We start from the raw sequence: 18,086 nt of genomic DNA, 5'->3' as shown, positions 1-18,086 counted from the left end.
ATCTTGGTTCTTTCATCTTTCAAGTTCCTCATAGTGATCAACAGATATAAATCCTAAGTGACACAAAGAATAGAACTATGCTCCCCGGCAACGGCGCCAGAAAATAGTCTTGATAACCCACAAGTATAGGGGATCGCAACAGTTTTCAAGGGTAGAGTATTCAACCCAAATTTATTGATTCGACATAAGGGGAGCCAAAGAATATTCTCAAGTATTAACAATTGAGTTGTAAATTCAACCGCACTTGAAAGACTTAATATCTGCAGCAAAGTATTTAGTAGCAAAGTAATATGGAAATAACGGTAACGGTGGCAAAAGTAACAGTATTTGTTTTGTAGTGATTGTAACAGTGGCAACGGAAAAGTAAATAAGCAAAGATCAATATGTGAAAATCTCGTAGGCAATGGATCAGTGATGGATAATTATGTCGGATGTGATTCCTCATGCAACAGTTATAACATAGGGTGACACAGAACTAGCTCTAGTTCATCAATGTAATGTAGGCATGTATTCTGAATATAGTCATGCGTGCTTATGGAAAAAAACTTGCATTGCATCTTTTGTCCTACCCTCCCGTGGCAGCGGAGTCCTATTGGAAACTAAGGGATATTAAGGCCTCCTTTTAATAGAGTACCGGACCAAAGCATTAACACTTAGTGAATACATGAACTCCTCAAACTATGGTCATCACTGGGAGTGGTCCCGATTATTGTCACTTCAGGGTTACCGGATCATAACACATAGTAGGTGACTATTGACTTGCAAAATAGGATCAAGAACTCACATATATTCATGAAAACATAATAGGTTCAGATCTGAAATCATGGCGCTCGGGCCCTAGTGACAAGCATTAAGCATAGCAAAGTCATAGCAACATCAACCTCAGAACATAATGGATACTAGGGATCAAACCCTAACAAAACTAACTTGATTACATGATAAATCTCATCCAACCCATCACCGTCTAGCAAGCCTACGATGGAATTACTCATGCACGGCGGTGAGCATCATGAAATTGGTGATGGAGGAAGGTTGATGATGACGATGGCGGCGGATTCCCCTCTCCGAAGCCCTGAACGGACTCTAGATCAGCCCTCCCGAGAGAGATTAGGGCTTGGCGGCGGCTCTGTATCGTAAAACGCGACGAATCCTTCTCTCTGATTTTTTTTCTCCCCGAACATGAATATATAGAGTTGGAGTTGAGGTTGGTGGAGCATCAGGGGGCCCACGAGAAAGGGGGCACGGCTCAGGGGGGGTGGGCGCGCCCCCACCCTCGTGGACAGGGTGTGGGCCCCCTGACGTTGATTATTTCGCCAGTATTTTTTATATATTCCAAAAATATTCTCCGTGAAGTTTCAAGTCATTCCGAGAACTTTTATTTCTGCACAAAAATAACATCATGGCAATTCTGCTGAAAACAGCGTCAGTCCGCGTTAGTTCCATTCAAATCATGCAAGTTAGAGTCCAAAACAAGTTCAAAAGTGTTTGGAAAAGTAGATACAATGAAGACGTATCAATAATATTAGCGGGAGGAAAATACTTAGAGATAAAAGCATCTTTGCACTTATTCCATGAATCAATACATTTTTACACAAAGAAGAAAAACAAGTTTTAGCACGATCTCTAAGCGAAAACGAAAATAGCTTCAATTTAACAATATTATTATCCACATCTTTCTTCTTTTGCATATCACACAAATCAACGAAGCTGTTTAGATGGGTAGAGGCATCTTCACTAGGAAGGACAGAAAATTGATTTTTCATAACAAGATTCAACAAAGCGGTATTGATTTCACGAGATTCAGTATCGGTAAAAGGAGCAATCGGAGTGCTAATAAAATCATTATTGTTGGTATTGGAAAAGTCACACAATTTGGTATTATCATGAGCCATCGTGACAAACAATCAATCCAACACACAAGTAAACAAAAGGCAAGCGAAAATAGATGAACGGAAGAAGGGCGAATAAAACGGCAAGGGTGAAGTGGGGGAGAGGAAAACGAGAGGCAAATGGCAAATAATGTAATGCGAGGGATAACAGTTTGTGATGGGTACTTGGTATGTCTTGACTTGGCGTAGATCTCCTCGGCAACGGCGCCAGAAATTGGCAAGTTGATGGGAGATCAAATCTTGACTTGACTTGACGTAAACCTCACCGGCAACGGCGCCAGAAATCCTTCTTGCGACCTCTTGAGCATGTGTTGGTTTTCCCTTGAAGAGGAAAGGGTGATGCAGTAAAGTAGCATAAGTATTTTCCTCGGTTTTTGAGAACCAATGTATCAATCCAGTAGGAGACTACACGCAAATCGCCTAATACCTGCACAAATAAATAAGAACCTTGCAACCAACGCGATAAAGGGGTTGTCAATCATCCCTTCACGGCCACTTGAAAAAGTGAGATCTGATGAAGATAATAAGATAAATATTTTTGGTATTTTTGTTTTATAGATTGGAAAGTAAAGATTGCAAAATAAACGATGACAGAAATGGCTAGTTGACGGGAAATTAATATGATGTAAAGTAGACCCGAGGGCCATAGGTTTCACTAGTGGCTTCTCTCATGATAGCATATATTACGGTGGGTGAACAAATTACTGTCGCGTAATTGATAGAAAAGCGTATAGTTATGAGAATATCTAGACATGATCATAAACATAGGCATCACGTCCGTATCAAGTAGACCGAAACGATTATGTATCTACTACTATTACTCCACACATCGACCGCTATCCAGCATGCATCTAGAGTATTAAGTTCATAAGAACAGAGTAACGCATTAGGCAAGATGACACGATGTAGAGGAATAAACTCAAGCAATATGATATAAACCCCATCTTTTTATCCTCGATGGCAACAATACAATACGTGCCTTACTGCCCCTACTGTCACTGGAAAAGGACACCGCAAGATTGAACCCAAAACTAAGCACTTCTCCCATTGCAAGAAAGATCAATCTAGTAGGCCAAGCCAAACTAATAATTCGAGAAGACTTACAAAGATATCAAATCATGCATATAAGAATTCAGAGAAGAATCAAATATTGTTCATAGATAAACTTGTTCATAAACCCACAATTCACCGGATCTCGACAAACACACCGCAAAAAGTATGTGACGCCCCCGATTTGACCGTACACTAATCATATATGCAAATGTGTACGATCAAGAGCAAGGACTCACGGAAAGATATCACAACACAACTCTAGACACAAATTAAAATAATACGAGCTTTATATTACAAGCCAGGGGCCTCGAAGGCTCGAATACAAGAGCTCGATCATAGACGAGTCAGCGGAAGCAACAATATCTGAGTACAGACATAAGTTAAACAAGTTTGCCTTAAGAAGGCTAGCACAAACTGGGATACAGATCGAAAGAGGCGCGGGCCTCCTGCCTGGGATCCTCCTAAACTATTCCTGGTCGTCGTCAGCGGCCTGCACGTAGTAGTAGGAACCTCAAGTGTAGTAGGAGTCGTCGTCGACGGTGGCGTCTGGCTACTGGGCTCCATTGTCTGGTCGCAAAATCGGGTATAGGAAGGGGAAAAGGGGGAACAAAGCAACTGTGGGTACTCATCCAAAGTACTCGCAAGCAAGGAGCTACACTACATATGTATGCATTGATATCAAATGGAAAAGGGGTATCATATGTGGACTGAACTGCAGAATACCGGAATAAGAGGGGGATAGCTAGTCTTGTCGAAGACTACGCTTCTGGCCACCTCCATCTTGCAGCATGTAGAAGAGAGTAGATGGTAAGTTCACCAAGTAGCATCGCATAGCATAATCCTACCCGGCGATCCTCTCCTCATCGCCCTGTTAGAGAGCGATCACCGGGTTGTATCTGGCACTTGGAAGGGTGTGTTTTATTAAGTAACCAGTTCTAGTTGTCATAAAGTCAAGGTACAACTCCAAGTCGTCCTGTTACCGAAGATCACGGCTATTCGAATAGATTAATTTCCCTGTAGGGGTGCACCACATTTTCCAACACGCTCGATCCCCTTTATCCGGACACACTTTTCTAGGTCATGCCCGGCCTCGGAAGATCAACACGTCGCAGCCCTACCTAGGCACAACAGAGAGGTCAGCACGCCGGTCTAAATCCTATGGCGCAGGGGTCTGGGCCCATCGCCCATTGCACACCTACACGTTGTGAGGGCGGCCGGAGAGCAGACCTAGCCTCCCTTATACAAGAGTAGGCATTCCAGTCCAACCCGGCGCGCGTCGCTCAGTCGCTGACGTCACGAAGGCTTCGGCTGATACCATGACGTCGAGTGCCCATAACTGTCCCCGCGTAGTTGGTTAGTGCGTATAGGCCAGTGGCCAGACTCGGATCAAATATCAAGATCTCATTAAATGTGTTATCTTGAAGTAACCATGAACGCCGACCAGGGCCAGGCCCACCTCTCTCCTAGGCGGTCTCAACCTGTCCTGTCGCTCCGCCTCAAAGTAACAGTCGGGGGCCGTCGGGAACCTAGGCCCACCACTACCTGGGTGGAACCACCTGCCCCTTCAGCCCCCAACATCGAAATCACTTGCGGGTATTCAACGAGCCGACCCGACTTTAGTCACAACATGTATAGTATGTATATGTAGTATAAACCCGTGATCAACACCCGACGTGATCACGGCCCGATAGTATAGTATGGCAGACTGACAAGAATGTAGGGCCACTGATGATAATCTAGCATCCTATACTAAGCATTTAGGATTGCAGGTAAGGTATCAACAGTTGTAGCAACAATGACAGGCTATGCATCAAAATGGGATTGACGGGAAGCAGTAACATGCTACACTACTCTAATGCAAGCAGTAGAAAGAGAGTAGGCGATATCTGGTGATCAAGGGGGGGCTTGCCTGGTTGGTCTGGCAAGAAAGAGGGGTCGTCAACACCGTAGTCATACTGGGTAGCAGCGGCGTCGGTCTCGTAGTCTGTCGGAGATAAGAGGGGAAGAAACAATGAATATAATGCAAACAGATGCATAGCGATGCATGACATGACAAGTAGCGGTGCTAGGGGTGCCCTAACGCGGTAGGAGGTGATACCGGTGAAGGGGAAAAACATCCGGAAAAGTATTTCAGGTGTTTCGCGTTTTTGGACAGACGGACCGAAGGTGGATTGTTGCATGTTCACTATGCTAGGGACATGTGGCAGACGAACGGACGACGTATTCGAATTCGTCTCGTCGTTCTGAGCAACTTTCATGTATAAAACTTTTTCATCCGAGCTACAGATTATTTTATATGATTTTTTAAAGTTTTAAATATTTTCTATATTTTCTGGGGTATCTGTACTTAAACTAATCCGAATTTGACCAAGTCAAATTGACTAGTCAAGAAGGGGGATGCGGCCCACATGCCATGGACTACCCCAATAACATAAATAAATCTATCTAATTAACTAAACTAGTTAAGTACAGAGGCCCACTTGGCATAGGCAAGTTTAGCCTCTAATCTAATCTATCCTTATCCTAATTAAACCTGGCCAGACACGCAATGAAGAACACAGCAGGATTCAAGGCTGGCTCACACGCACGCGTAGCTTGCGGTGGCCACGACCAGCAGCTTGGAGCGGGCGTAGGCGGCTGCAGGCAAGCGCTGTAGAGGCCGGGGTGTCGCGCTCGTGGACATGGGCGTGGGTCGCGGGTGCAGTAGGTGCAGGTGGACATGGCTACAGCAGCGCACGCATGTGTGACTCGGCCGCGGATGCAGAGCTCCGGCCACAACGGGCGGGGCCGGCAGCAGGCAGCGGCCGCAGCACAGCAGAAGCAGCAGCAGCTAACGCAGCGTAGCGAGCAGCACGACGGCAGAAGCATCAACAGAAGCAGCGGCATAGGAGCAGCACATCACAACACACACGTACGTGTACGCGTACGCGGGGGCTCGGACGAGCTCGCAGACGGCGGCTACGGTGACGCAATTGAGAGGGGGGGAGAGGGTTTTGGTAGAGGAGCTCACAACGGTGTCGCCGGTGAGCTCGGGGAGGCCGAAGACTGGACGGAGCTAGGCGAATCGACGGCGAGATGGTGACATCCGCGGCGGAGAAGAGCTCGACGGTGAGGCTTGGAGCGGTCCTAGCTCGAACGGGTGCACGTGGCGAAGGAGACGACGCCGGAGGTCCTCCTGGACATGAGCTCCGGCCGCGGGGAGGCCAGTGGCCACGCGACGACGGCGATGGACATGGCGTCTGCTCGGGCGATTTCATCGAGAGAGAGGGAGGGAGAGGAGATGGGGGCGCGAGGGAGGGGATTAGGGTTTTGGGTGCGAGGGAGTCGACTTGTAGGCGCCAGCGGCGGCGGGATGGTCGACGCGTGGCAGGTGCCATGGCAGATGGCCTCCACGATCCCCCTCAGCTCCTGTAGCGAGGAGGGGGATGAGTTAGGTGGGCTGGGCCTGTTTTAGCTAAATGAGCCAAGGCGCCCAGTAGGTTTAGGTCTTTTGTTTTGTTTTTTCTATTTTCCTTTTTTTGTTTCTTTTCTTTTAGCTCAGTTTAGAATTTAAATTAATCATCAAAAGGGGGTTTTGTAAAATAAGAGACTTTGCCCATAATTTATAACGCAAATTTAGGCACTGCCATAAATTGGTTTGGCACATAAATAAAATAGTTTGCAAAATTTTATAATTTTAAAGGCATATAAGTTATTGATTTGGCCACTGTTTTAATTATTATATATGGCATTAAACCACTTTGTAAAAAGTTTGTTCACCACCATAATTGGTTATGAATTATTTGCCACACTTTGAACATTTTATTTTTGACTTTATTTTAAAATTTGAATTTGGACCGGATTCGAACCAACGCGAGTTTAACAACAGTAATCGCGGTGATGTGGCATCATTAGCAGAGGATTGATGTAGCTTAATTATCCGGGCGTCACAAAGTATTACATCAAATAGATCTCCAAGAACATCAAGGAGAACGTTGTATTGAGAACCAAAGAGAGAGAAGAAGCCATCTAGCTAATAACTATGGACCCGAAAGGTCTGTGGTAAACTACTTACACATCACCGGAGAGGCTATGGTGTTGATGTAGAAGCCCTCCGTGATCGAATCCCCCTCCGGCAGATCGCCGGAAAAGGTCCCCAGATGGGATCTCACGGGTACAGACGGTTGCGGCGGTGGAAAAGTGGTTTCGTGGCTCCCCTGGATGTTTTCAGTGTATAAGAGTATATATAGGTGAAAGAAGTAGGTCGGTGGAGCTACGAGGGGCCCACAAGGGTGGGGGCGCGCCTGTCCCCCCTGGGCACGCCGCCCTACCTCGTGGCCGCCTTGTTGCTTCCTTGACCTCCACTCCAAGTCTCCTGGATTGCATTTGTTCCAAAAAAAGATCCTCGCGAAGGTTTCATTCCGTTTGGATTCTGTTTGAAATACCTTTTCTGCGAAACACTGAAATAGGCAAAAAACAACAATTTGCACCGGGCCTTCGGTTAATAGGTTAGTCCCAAAAATAATATAAAAGTGCATAATAAAGCTCATTAAACATCCAAAACAGATAATATAATAGCATGGAACAATAAAAAATTATAGATACGTTGAAGACGTATCAGGCCATTGTTGATGCAAATAGAAACTGCGAAAGTGAAAAGGAGAGGTTGAAGTTGGAGCGCATGTTAGAGGATCACAAAAATTTGTTATGCCCAAATTGCAAAGATGACAAGAAAAAGCTAGGTACCACACTGGAATTGCTGCAATGGAAGGTAGAGAATGGTGTATCTGACAAGTGATTTTGAAAAGTTGTTGAAATAATAAAGATGCTTCCAAAGGATAACGAATTGCTCGACAGTACGTACGAAGCAAAGAAGGTTGTCTTCCCTCTAGGATTAGAGGTGCATAAGATACATGCTTCCCTAATAACTGCATTCTCTACCGCGGTGAGGAGTATGAGAATTTGAATGCATGCCCGGTATGCGGTGCATTGCGCTATAAGATTAGCCGCGATGACCCTGGTGATGTTGAGGGTGAGTGCCCCAGGAAGAGGGTTCTTGTCAAGGTGATGTGGTATGCTCCTAAAATACCACGGTTGAAATGTTTGTTCCAAAACAAATAGCATGTCAAATTGTTGCGATGGCATAAAGAAGACCGTAAGAAAGACGCGATGTTGAGACAACCCGCTGATGGGTCGCAGTGGAGAAAAATCGAGAGAAAGTTCCCGAACTTTGCAGATGATGCAAGGAACTTATGGTTTGGTATAAGTACAGATGGCATGAATCCTTTTGGGGAGCAGAGTTGTAGTCATAGCACCTGGCCTATGAGTCTATGTATCTATAACCTTCCTCCTTGCTTGTGCATGAAGCATAAGTTCATTATGATGACAGTGCTCATCAAGGACCTAAGCAACCCGGTAACGACATTGATGTGTACCTAAGGCCATTAGTTGAAGAACTTCCATAGTTGTGGGATAAAAAAGGTGTATGTGTGTGGGATGAGCACAAACAGAAGGATTTGACCTATGAGCATTGATGTTTGTAACCATAAATGGTTGTCCTGCTCTTAGTAACCTTTCAGGACAGACAAACAAGGGACACAATGCATGCACGCAATGTTTAGATGAGACTGAAAGTATATATTTGGATAAATGTAAGAATAATATGTACCCGGGACATCTTCGATTTCTTTCGATCAGGCATCTTTTAAGAAAGGAAGGCAAGCATTTCAAAGGTGAGGTGGATCACCAGAAGAAGCCTGGCCACCGTATTGGTGATGATATATTTGATATGGTCAAGGATTTAAAAGTAATCTTTGGAAAGGGACCTGGCGGACAATCTATTCCGAATGACGCTAATGGACACGCACCCATGTGGAAGAAGAAATCTATATTTTGGGAGCTACCCCATTGGAAGGTCCTAGAAGTCTGCTCTTCAAATGATGTGATGCACGCGACGAAGAATCTTTGTGTGCACCTACTAGGCTTCTTGGGCGTGTATGGGAAGACAAAAGATACACCGAAGGCACTGATACGTCTCCAACGTATCTATAATTTATGAAGTATTCATGCTATTATATTATCAACCTTGGATGTTTTTATATGCATTTATATGTTGTTTTATATGATTTTTGGGACTAACCTATTAACCTAGAGCCCAGTGCCAGTTTCTGTTTTTTCCTTGTTTTTGAGTTTTACAGAAAAGGAATACCAAACAGAGTCCAATTGACGTGCCAATTTTTGACGATTTTTTATGGACCAAAAGAAGACCCCGGAGTAAAAGAGTTGGGCCATAAGAGTCCCAGGCCGTCCACGAGGGTGGGCCCCCCCAGGCGCGTGGGCCTGCCTCGTGGACGACTCAGGCATCTCCTTGACGTGAGATCGACGCCAAAAATTCCTACAAATACAGAAACCTCGGAAAATTAACCTAGATCGGAAGTTCCGCCGCCAGAAGCCTCCATAGCCACCGAAAACCAATCTAGGCCCTCTCTGGCACCTTGCCGGAGGGGGCCATCATCACCATGGATGAGGATCCCGGAGGGGCCATCATCACCATGAAGGCCAAGGACCAGAGGGGGAACCTCTCCCCATCCAGGGGGGAGGTCATGGAGGAGGAAGCACAAGGGGGAGAACCTCTCCTGCTCTCTCTTGATGGCACCGGAGTGCCATTGAGAGGGGAATCATCACCGCGGTGATCGTCTTCATCAACATCACCATCCTCATCTCTTTTATGCGGTTCACTCTCCCGCACCCTGCTGTAATCCCTACTTAAACATGGTGCTTTATGCCACATATTATGATCCAATGATGTGTTGCCATCCTATGATGTTTTGAGTAGATATCTTTTGTCTTTAGGTTGATTGATGATCTAGATTGGTATGAGTTGTATGTTTTACTTTGGTGCTGTCCTATGGTGCCCTCCGTGTCGCGCAAGCATGAGCGATTCCCACTGTAGGGTGTTGTAGTACGTTTATGATTCGCTTATAGTGGGTTGCGTGAGTGACTGAAACACAAACCCGAGTAAGGGGGTTGTTGCGTATAGGATAAAGAGGACTTGATGCTTTAATGCTATGGTTGGGTTTTACCTTAAGGATCTTTAGTAGTTGTGGATGCTTGCTAGAGTTCCAATCATAATTGCATATGATCCAAGAAGAGAAAGTATGTTAGCTTATGCCTCTCCCTCATATGAAACTGCAATAGTGACTATCGGTCTTGTTAACGATTGCCTAGGACAATTCCACACACCGATCCACCATTATTCCACACTCGCTATTTATAATATTTGGTAATATATTCTAACTTTATGATAACAGCACCTACTTTTATATTTTAGCTCTCCGATATCATACAAAGTTATCCTCTTCATACCCACAAAATAGTTTTATTTTTCGTTGTTAGTTGGAAGCAAACGTTCGGTGTACGTAGAGTCGTATCAGTGGCAGATAGGGCTTGAGAGAATATTTATCTTACCTTTGGCTCCTTGTGGGTTCAACAATCCATACTTATCACTTCCACCTTTGGAAACTGCTACGATGATTCCTTGCACTTGGGGATTATCAAACTCTTTTCTGGCGCCGTTGCCGGGGAGCAATAGCGTGGGGTTGATATTCTCGTGTGTGCTTGTTTGCTTTCTTCACTAAGTAGATCTTGTTTTTCCTTTTTGTTTATATTTAGTTGTGGGTGAAACATAAAAAAAAGAATGAAAATACAAAAAAAATTACTTGCCTCTCATACCTAAAAAGTTTTTCAAAAAGAGAAGTGATTGGAAAGTTATGCATTGAAGAAGTGAGGGTCGACCTTGAGCATTCGTGTTCATGCTCATGGGAACAATGTAGAATTTTTCATGGAAGTTTCTCTGTATATAATTATCCCCATATATATATATATATATATCCATTATATTATAAAAATAATGTGCCAAGCTTTGGTTTTAGAATGATTAGATTGCTTGTTTACTATGTGCAGAACAAAAACAGAAACTTTGGCTGTAGCGCGTGATTTTACATTTTTTTTACTGAAAGTCAAATGAGTCTGAAACTTAATGCACATTACTTCTGTACAAATTTTCAAATTTATTTCATAATTTTTGGAGTTACAGAAATTTACTAAACCTCCAGATTACTACAGACTGTCCTGTTTTAGACAGATTCTGTTTTTTATGTGTTGTTTGCTTATTTTGATGAATCTATGGGTAGTATCGGGGGGTATGAACCATGGTGAAGTTGGAATACATTAGATATAGTTCTAATATAAAATTGGAATGAGTTTGAAATTGTACCTAAAGGTAGTGATTTGCTTTATTATACTAACAGATCTCACAAAGTTTTTGTTAAAGTTTTGTGTGGATGAAGTGTTCGAAGATTGAGGAGCTATCAATATGAGAAGAATAAAGAGAGGCAAGAGCTCAAGCTTGGGGATGCCCATGGCACCCCAAGTAAATATTCTAAGGATACTCAAGCATCTAAGCTTGGGGATGCCCCGGTTGGCATCCCATCTTTCTTCTTCAACAATTATCGGTATACCTCGGTTTTTGTTTTGTTCACATGATTTGTGTCCTTTGTGTTTTTATTTTTCTTTAAGAACCATGCTAGTATGAGAATGTCCTTTCATCAATTTATAGAATACTTCATGTTCTTCACTTATATCTTCTAAGTATCATCTTATAGAATTGCTCTTTGAGCTTCACTTAAATCCTTTGAGTATGGCCTTATAGAATGATTTGTGTGCTTCACTTATACATTTTGAGCTTGGATATTGGTTAGTCTATATTAATTGTAGAACGCTCCATGTACTTCACTTATATCTTTTGGAGTATGAATAATACTATCATCTAAAGCGGGTTTGGAAGAGTGTCAACTTTAGGAACTAGTGATTCCGCCATTCCGAATGGGGAGAATTTTGCTTATGTGGAGAGTAGTAAAATTTCTATGCTCGTAGATCATGAAAAGAATGCTTTATGTGATGGTAATATTGTTGAACTCATTCATGATGCTACTAAAAATTATTATGAGGGAGGAATACATGTTTGTAGGAGTTGCAATAATATCAAGTTTCCTCTCTATATGCTTAAAGTTTTGAAGTTCTACTTGTTTTTCCTTCCTATGCTAGTTGATTCTTGTTCCTATAAATTGTGTGCTCACAAAATCCCTAGGCATAGGAAGTGGGTTAGGTTTAAATGTGCTAGTCATATTCTTCATGATGCTCTCTTCATGTTTCAATTCTTATCTTTTATGTGAGCATCATTGAAATCATCATGCCTAGCCAAAAGGCATTAAAGAAAACCGCTTGTTGGGAGACAACCCAATATTTACCCTTATTGTTTTTGTGTGTTTACATTATTAAGCTACTGTAGTAATCATGTTTTATAGTTTTTGTTTCAATAAAGTGCCAAGTAAGACCTTTGGGAAGACTTGGGTGAAAGTTAATGTGATCTTGCTGTAAAAAACAGAAACTTTGCACTCACGATATTAGATGCCATTTTTTACAGAAGAGTGCTTTGGTCCTGATTCGTTTTGAAGAATATTAATATACAAATTCCTCACGTCCACCAATTTATTTCATAATTGTTTGAGTAGCATAAGTATGGTTGGTGTTCAGATCATTACAGACTATTCTGTTTCTGACAGATTCTGTTTTCATTGCATAGTTTGCTTGTTTTCAAATTTCTATGGCTTATATTTCTCAATATAAATTGTAGAAATGATATGGTACAGTAGGCATTGTGTGATAACAATTATGAGCCTTGTCTTTTACAGTACCAAAGTGAATGGTTTTCTCTTTATCATACTAACCTATCTCACGAAGTTCCGTTAAGTTTTGTGTGATTGAAGTTTTCAAGCTTTGGGTGAGATATCGATATGAGGAGAATAAGGAGTGGAAATACCCTAATCTTGGGGATGCCCAAGTCACCCAAAGGTAATATTTAAGGAAGACTCAAGCGCCTAAGCTTGGGGATGCCCCGGAAGGCATCCCCTCTTTCGTCCTCAAAACTATCGATATACCTACTCGGAGCTATATTTTTATTCGTCACATGATATGTGTTTTGCTTGGAGCATATTTTAAATTTTACTTGCTGTTTGAATAAAATCATTGGATCTGAAATCTTAAACTAAAAAGAATCCTCCCATGGCTAGTTAATTATTTGACTACGCAGTGTCCTTCACTGATATCTTTTTGGAGTAGTTTGTCATTTACTCACGTGCTTCACATATATCCTATGAGTAAATGGTTGAATGAATTGAATATCATAAATCTGAATTTATATATGTTTGATATGCTTATACCATGGGGAGTAATGACTTCACACAGAATAAGTATAGTTAGTAAACTTATTGAAAGTTAGCAAACGTAGAATTGGTCACTTGAACAATTCATGAAAGAATATTGAAGGAAGAGAGATTTCACATATAAATATACTATCTTGGACATATTTTGTAATTGTGAGCACTCATTAAAATATGACATGCTAAAAGGTTGATGTCGGATAAGGAAGGCAATGTAATGGGTTATGTTTTCTTATATCAAAAATAAAGTATATTGTCTTGGATCATCCAACATGTTGATCTTGCTTTTCACCCTCATGCTAGCCAAATTCTTTGCACCAAGTAGAGATACTACTTGTGCTTCCAAACATTCCTTAAACTAGTTTTGCCATGAGAGTCCACCATACCTACCTATGGATTGAGTAAGATCCTTCAAGTAAGTTGTCATCGATGCATGCAAAAAAAATTGCCCTATAAATATGTATGATATATTAATGTGGAGAAAATAAGCTTTATATGATCTTGTGATGTGGAAGAAATAAAAGTGACGGACTGCATAATAAAGTTCCATATCACAAGTGGAAATGTAAAGTGACGTTCTTTTGCATTAAGATTTTGTGCATCCAACTATAAAAGCGCATGACAACCTCTGCTTCCCTCTGCGAAGGGCCTATCTTCTACTTTTATCTTCTACCCTTATGCAAGAGCCATGGTGATCTTCACCTTTTCTTTTTACATTTTATCCTTTGGCAAGCACATTGTGTTGGAAAGATCATGTATATATATCCAATTGGATGTAAGTTATCATGAACTATTATTGTTGACATTACCCTTGAGGTAAAAGGTTGGGAGGCGAATCTATAAGCCCCTATCTTTATCTGTGTCCGATTAAAACTTTGAACCTATAAATATCACGTGAGTGTTAGCAATTGTGAAAGATTAAATGATAGTTTAGTATGTGGAGTTTGCTAAATCAAAGCTCTGACATAGACCCTTCCTGAAAATAAGATGAATTGCAATTGTTTGATGACTGAGAATATAGTTTGTTAGTTTCAAGAAAGTTTATGGTCTATACTTTAACATGTGAATAGCTTGTTACTTGATCATGAAAATCTTTATGAAAATGAGCTACTGCTATGATGCTAGAAAAAGTGATTGGAACTATCATTGATGAAACTTATGCACCTGCTAGCATTCACACTTTATAAATTATTTATTTTATCATTTACCTACTCGAGGACGAGCAGGAATTAAGCTTGGGGATGATGATACGTCTCCAACGTATCTATAATTTATGATGTATTCATGCTATTATATTATCAACCTTGGATGTTTTATATGCTATTTTATATGATTTTTGGGACTAACCTATTAACCTAGAGCCTAGTGTCAGTTTCTGTTTTTTCCTTGTTTTTGAATTTTACAGAAAAGGAATACCAAACGGAGTCCAATTGACGTGCCAATTTTTGACGATTTTTTATGGACCAAAAGAAGACCCCGGAGTAAAAGAGTTGGGCTAGAAGAGTCCCGGGAAGTCCACGAGGGTGGCCCCCCAGGCGCGTGGGCCTGCCTCATGGACGACTCGGGCATCTCCTTGACGTGAGACCGGCGCCAAAAATTCCTATAAATACAAAAACCTCGGAAAATTAACCTAGATCGGAAGTTTCACCACCAGAAGCCTCTGTAGCCACCAAAAACCAATCTAGGCCCTCTCTGGCACCCTGCCGGAGAGGGCCATCATCACCGGAGGGCATGGAGGAGGATCCCGGAGGGGCCATCATCACCATTAAGGCCAAGGACCAGAGGGGGAACCTCTCCCCATCCAGGGGGGAGGCCATGGAGGAGGAAGCACAAGGGGGAGAACCTCTCCTCCTCTCTCTTGATGGCACCGGAGTACCATCGAGAGGGGAATCATCGCCGCGGTGATCGTCTTCATCAACATCACCATCATCATCACCATCCTCATCTCTTTTACGCGGTCCACTCTCCCGCACACCGTTGTAATCCCTACTTGAAGATGGTGCTTTATGCCACATATTATGATCCAATGATGTGTTGCCATCCTATGATGTTTTGAGTAGATATCTTTTGTCTTTGGGTTGATTGATGATCTAGATTGGTATGAGTTGTATGTTTTACTTTGGTGCTGTCCTATGGTGCCCTCCGTGTCGCGCAAGCATGAGGGATTCCCGTTGTAGGGTGTTGCAATGCGTTTATGATTCGCTTATAGTGGGTTGCGTGAGTGACTGGAACACAAACCCGAGTAAGGGGGTTGTTGCGTATGGGATAAAGAGGACTTGATGCTTTAATGCTATGGTTGGGTTTTACCTTAATGATCTTTAGTAGTTGCGAATGCTTGCTAGAGTTCCAATCATAAGTGCATATGATCCAAGAAGAGAAAGTATGTTAGCTTATGCCTCTCCCTCATATGAAACTGCAATAGTGACTATCGGTCTTGTTAACGATTGCCTATGACAATTCCGCACACCGATCCACCATTATTCCACACTCACTATTTATAATATTTGGTAATATATTCTAACTTTATGATAACAGCACCTACTTTTATATTTTAGCTCTCCGATATCATACAAAGTTATCCTCTTCATACCCACAACATAGTTTTATTTCTCGTTGCTAGTTGGAAGCAAACGTTCGGTGTACGTAGAGTCGTATCAGTGGCAGATAGGGCCTGAGAGAATATTGATCTTACCTTTGGCTCCTTGTGGGTTCGACACTCCATACTTATCACTTCCACCTTTGGAAATTGCTAAGATGATTCCTTGCACTTGGGGATTATTAGGCACGGGAGGACAAGCAATGTATGAATGAAAAAGATGGCAGGCATCCAAAGCAGTATCAAGGGCCTGCCAGCTACGCTCTTACCAAAGAAGAGAAGGAAATATTTTTTGAATGTCTGAGCAGTATGAAGGTCCCGTGTGCCTTCTCGTCGAATATAAAGGGAATAATAAATATGGCCGAGAAAAAAAATCCAAAACCTAAAGTCTCATGACTGCCACATGATTATGATGCAATTACTTTCGGTCGCATTGAGGGGGCTTCTACCGGAAAATGTTCGATTAGCCATTGTGAAGCTATGTGCACCTCTCAATGCAATTTCTCATAAGGTAATCGATCCATAAATCCTACCAAGGTTACAAAATGATTTGGTCCAATGTCTTGTCAGTTTCAAGTTGGTGTTCCCGGCATCCTTCTTCAATATTATGACGCGCGTCCTAGTTCACCCAGTCGAAGAGATTATTACTCTGGGTCATGTATTTCTACACAATATGTTCCCCTTTGAGAGGTTCATGGGAGTCTTAAAGAAATATGTGCATAACCGTGCTAGGCCAGAAGGAAGCATCTCCAAGGGCCATGAAATAGAGGAGGTTATTGAGTTTTGTGTTGACTTTATTCCTGACCTGAAGACGATTGGTGTTCCTCAATCGTGGCATGAGGGAAGACTGAGTGGAAAAGGCACACTAGAAAATAATGATGTAATAAGTATGGACGGGCATTCTTGCACTCAAGCACACTACAAAGTTATACAAAATTCCACCTTGGTGGCTTCGTATATCGAGGAATACATGGATATTGTACGCTCCAAGAACCCGGAGCAGTCTGACTCCTGGATTAAACGTACACACATGGTGACTTTCGACGGTTAGTTGCAAACACATCTCATGAATAACACCACTGTTGGAGATGAGTTGTACTTGTTGGCCAAGTCACCATCTTTGACTATATTGACTTTCAAAGGGTACGAGATAAATGCAAATACATTTTACACGATCACCCAAACTAAAAAGAGCACCAACCAGAACAGTGGTGTCCTCTTTGATGCAACAAACAATAATAGAAAAATGACACATATTATGGTTACATAGAGGAGATATGGGAACTTGACTATGGACCTTCTTTTAAGGTCCCTTTGTTTTGGTGCAAATGGGTCAATCTGACAAGAGACGGGGTAAAGGTAGACCTGCAATACGGAATGACAATAGTGGATCTCAACAATCTTGGGTACACAGACGAACCATTTGTCCTAGCCAATGATGTGGCTCAGGTTTTCTATGTGAAGGACATGTCTACCAAACCGAGAAAAAGAAAAGATAAGGAAGCGAATACATCATACGATGAGCCAAAGTGCCACATAGTTCTTTCAGGGAAAAGAAACATCGTGGGAGTGGAGGATAAGACAGACATGACAGAAGATTATAGTAAGTTTGATGAAATTCCTCCCTTAACAGTGAAGACTGACCCAAACATCCTGTTAAATGATGAAGATTCTCCATGGTTACGACGCAATCATAAGAAAGGGACATACGCGAAGAAAAAGTTTTATACCCCAAGATCCCACTCTGGGATGTGACCAACTTCACCATCATCACTTTCTCTCTAGTGAGTTTCCGGACTTATAGCTGGAAAGTCCCACTTCGGACAAACCGAAGGGAATCTTTGTAAGAGTTAGGGTATATATATATGTGTTTTCGGTGTTCCTAGCTGGACTCCGGAGCGTCAGAATCCAACCAAAAAGCTAGGGCATTTTGGCATTTGAAACATGATTTTTGAATAATTATTTATTAAGTTATGAATTTTCAATTATTCCTGTCCTTTTAGTATTTTAATTATACATATGAGTTAATCAATTCAATTATGTCCAAACAAAATATTAATGTGTAGGTTATGTTGAGACAAACAATTTGACATCTTATTTGCTCCATTTGGATTAACAAAACTGAAGATATGAGTTTCAAAGCTTAAAATTGTTGGGGAACGTAGCATAAATTCAAAATTTTCCTACGTGTCACCAAGATCTATCTATGGAGAAACCAGCAACGAGGGGAAGGAGAGTGCATCTACATACCCTTGTAGATCGCTAAGCGGAAGCGTTCAAGTGAACGGG

This window comes from Triticum urartu, chromosome 1 (assembly GCF_003073215.2).
Source record: "Triticum urartu cultivar G1812 chromosome 1, Tu2.1, whole genome shotgun sequence".
Classification (NCBI taxonomy): domain Eukaryota; kingdom Viridiplantae; phylum Streptophyta; class Magnoliopsida; order Poales; family Poaceae; genus Triticum; species Triticum urartu.
The sequence above is the reverse complement of the archived record's forward strand: the minus strand, read 5'-3'. Positions refer to the sequence as shown.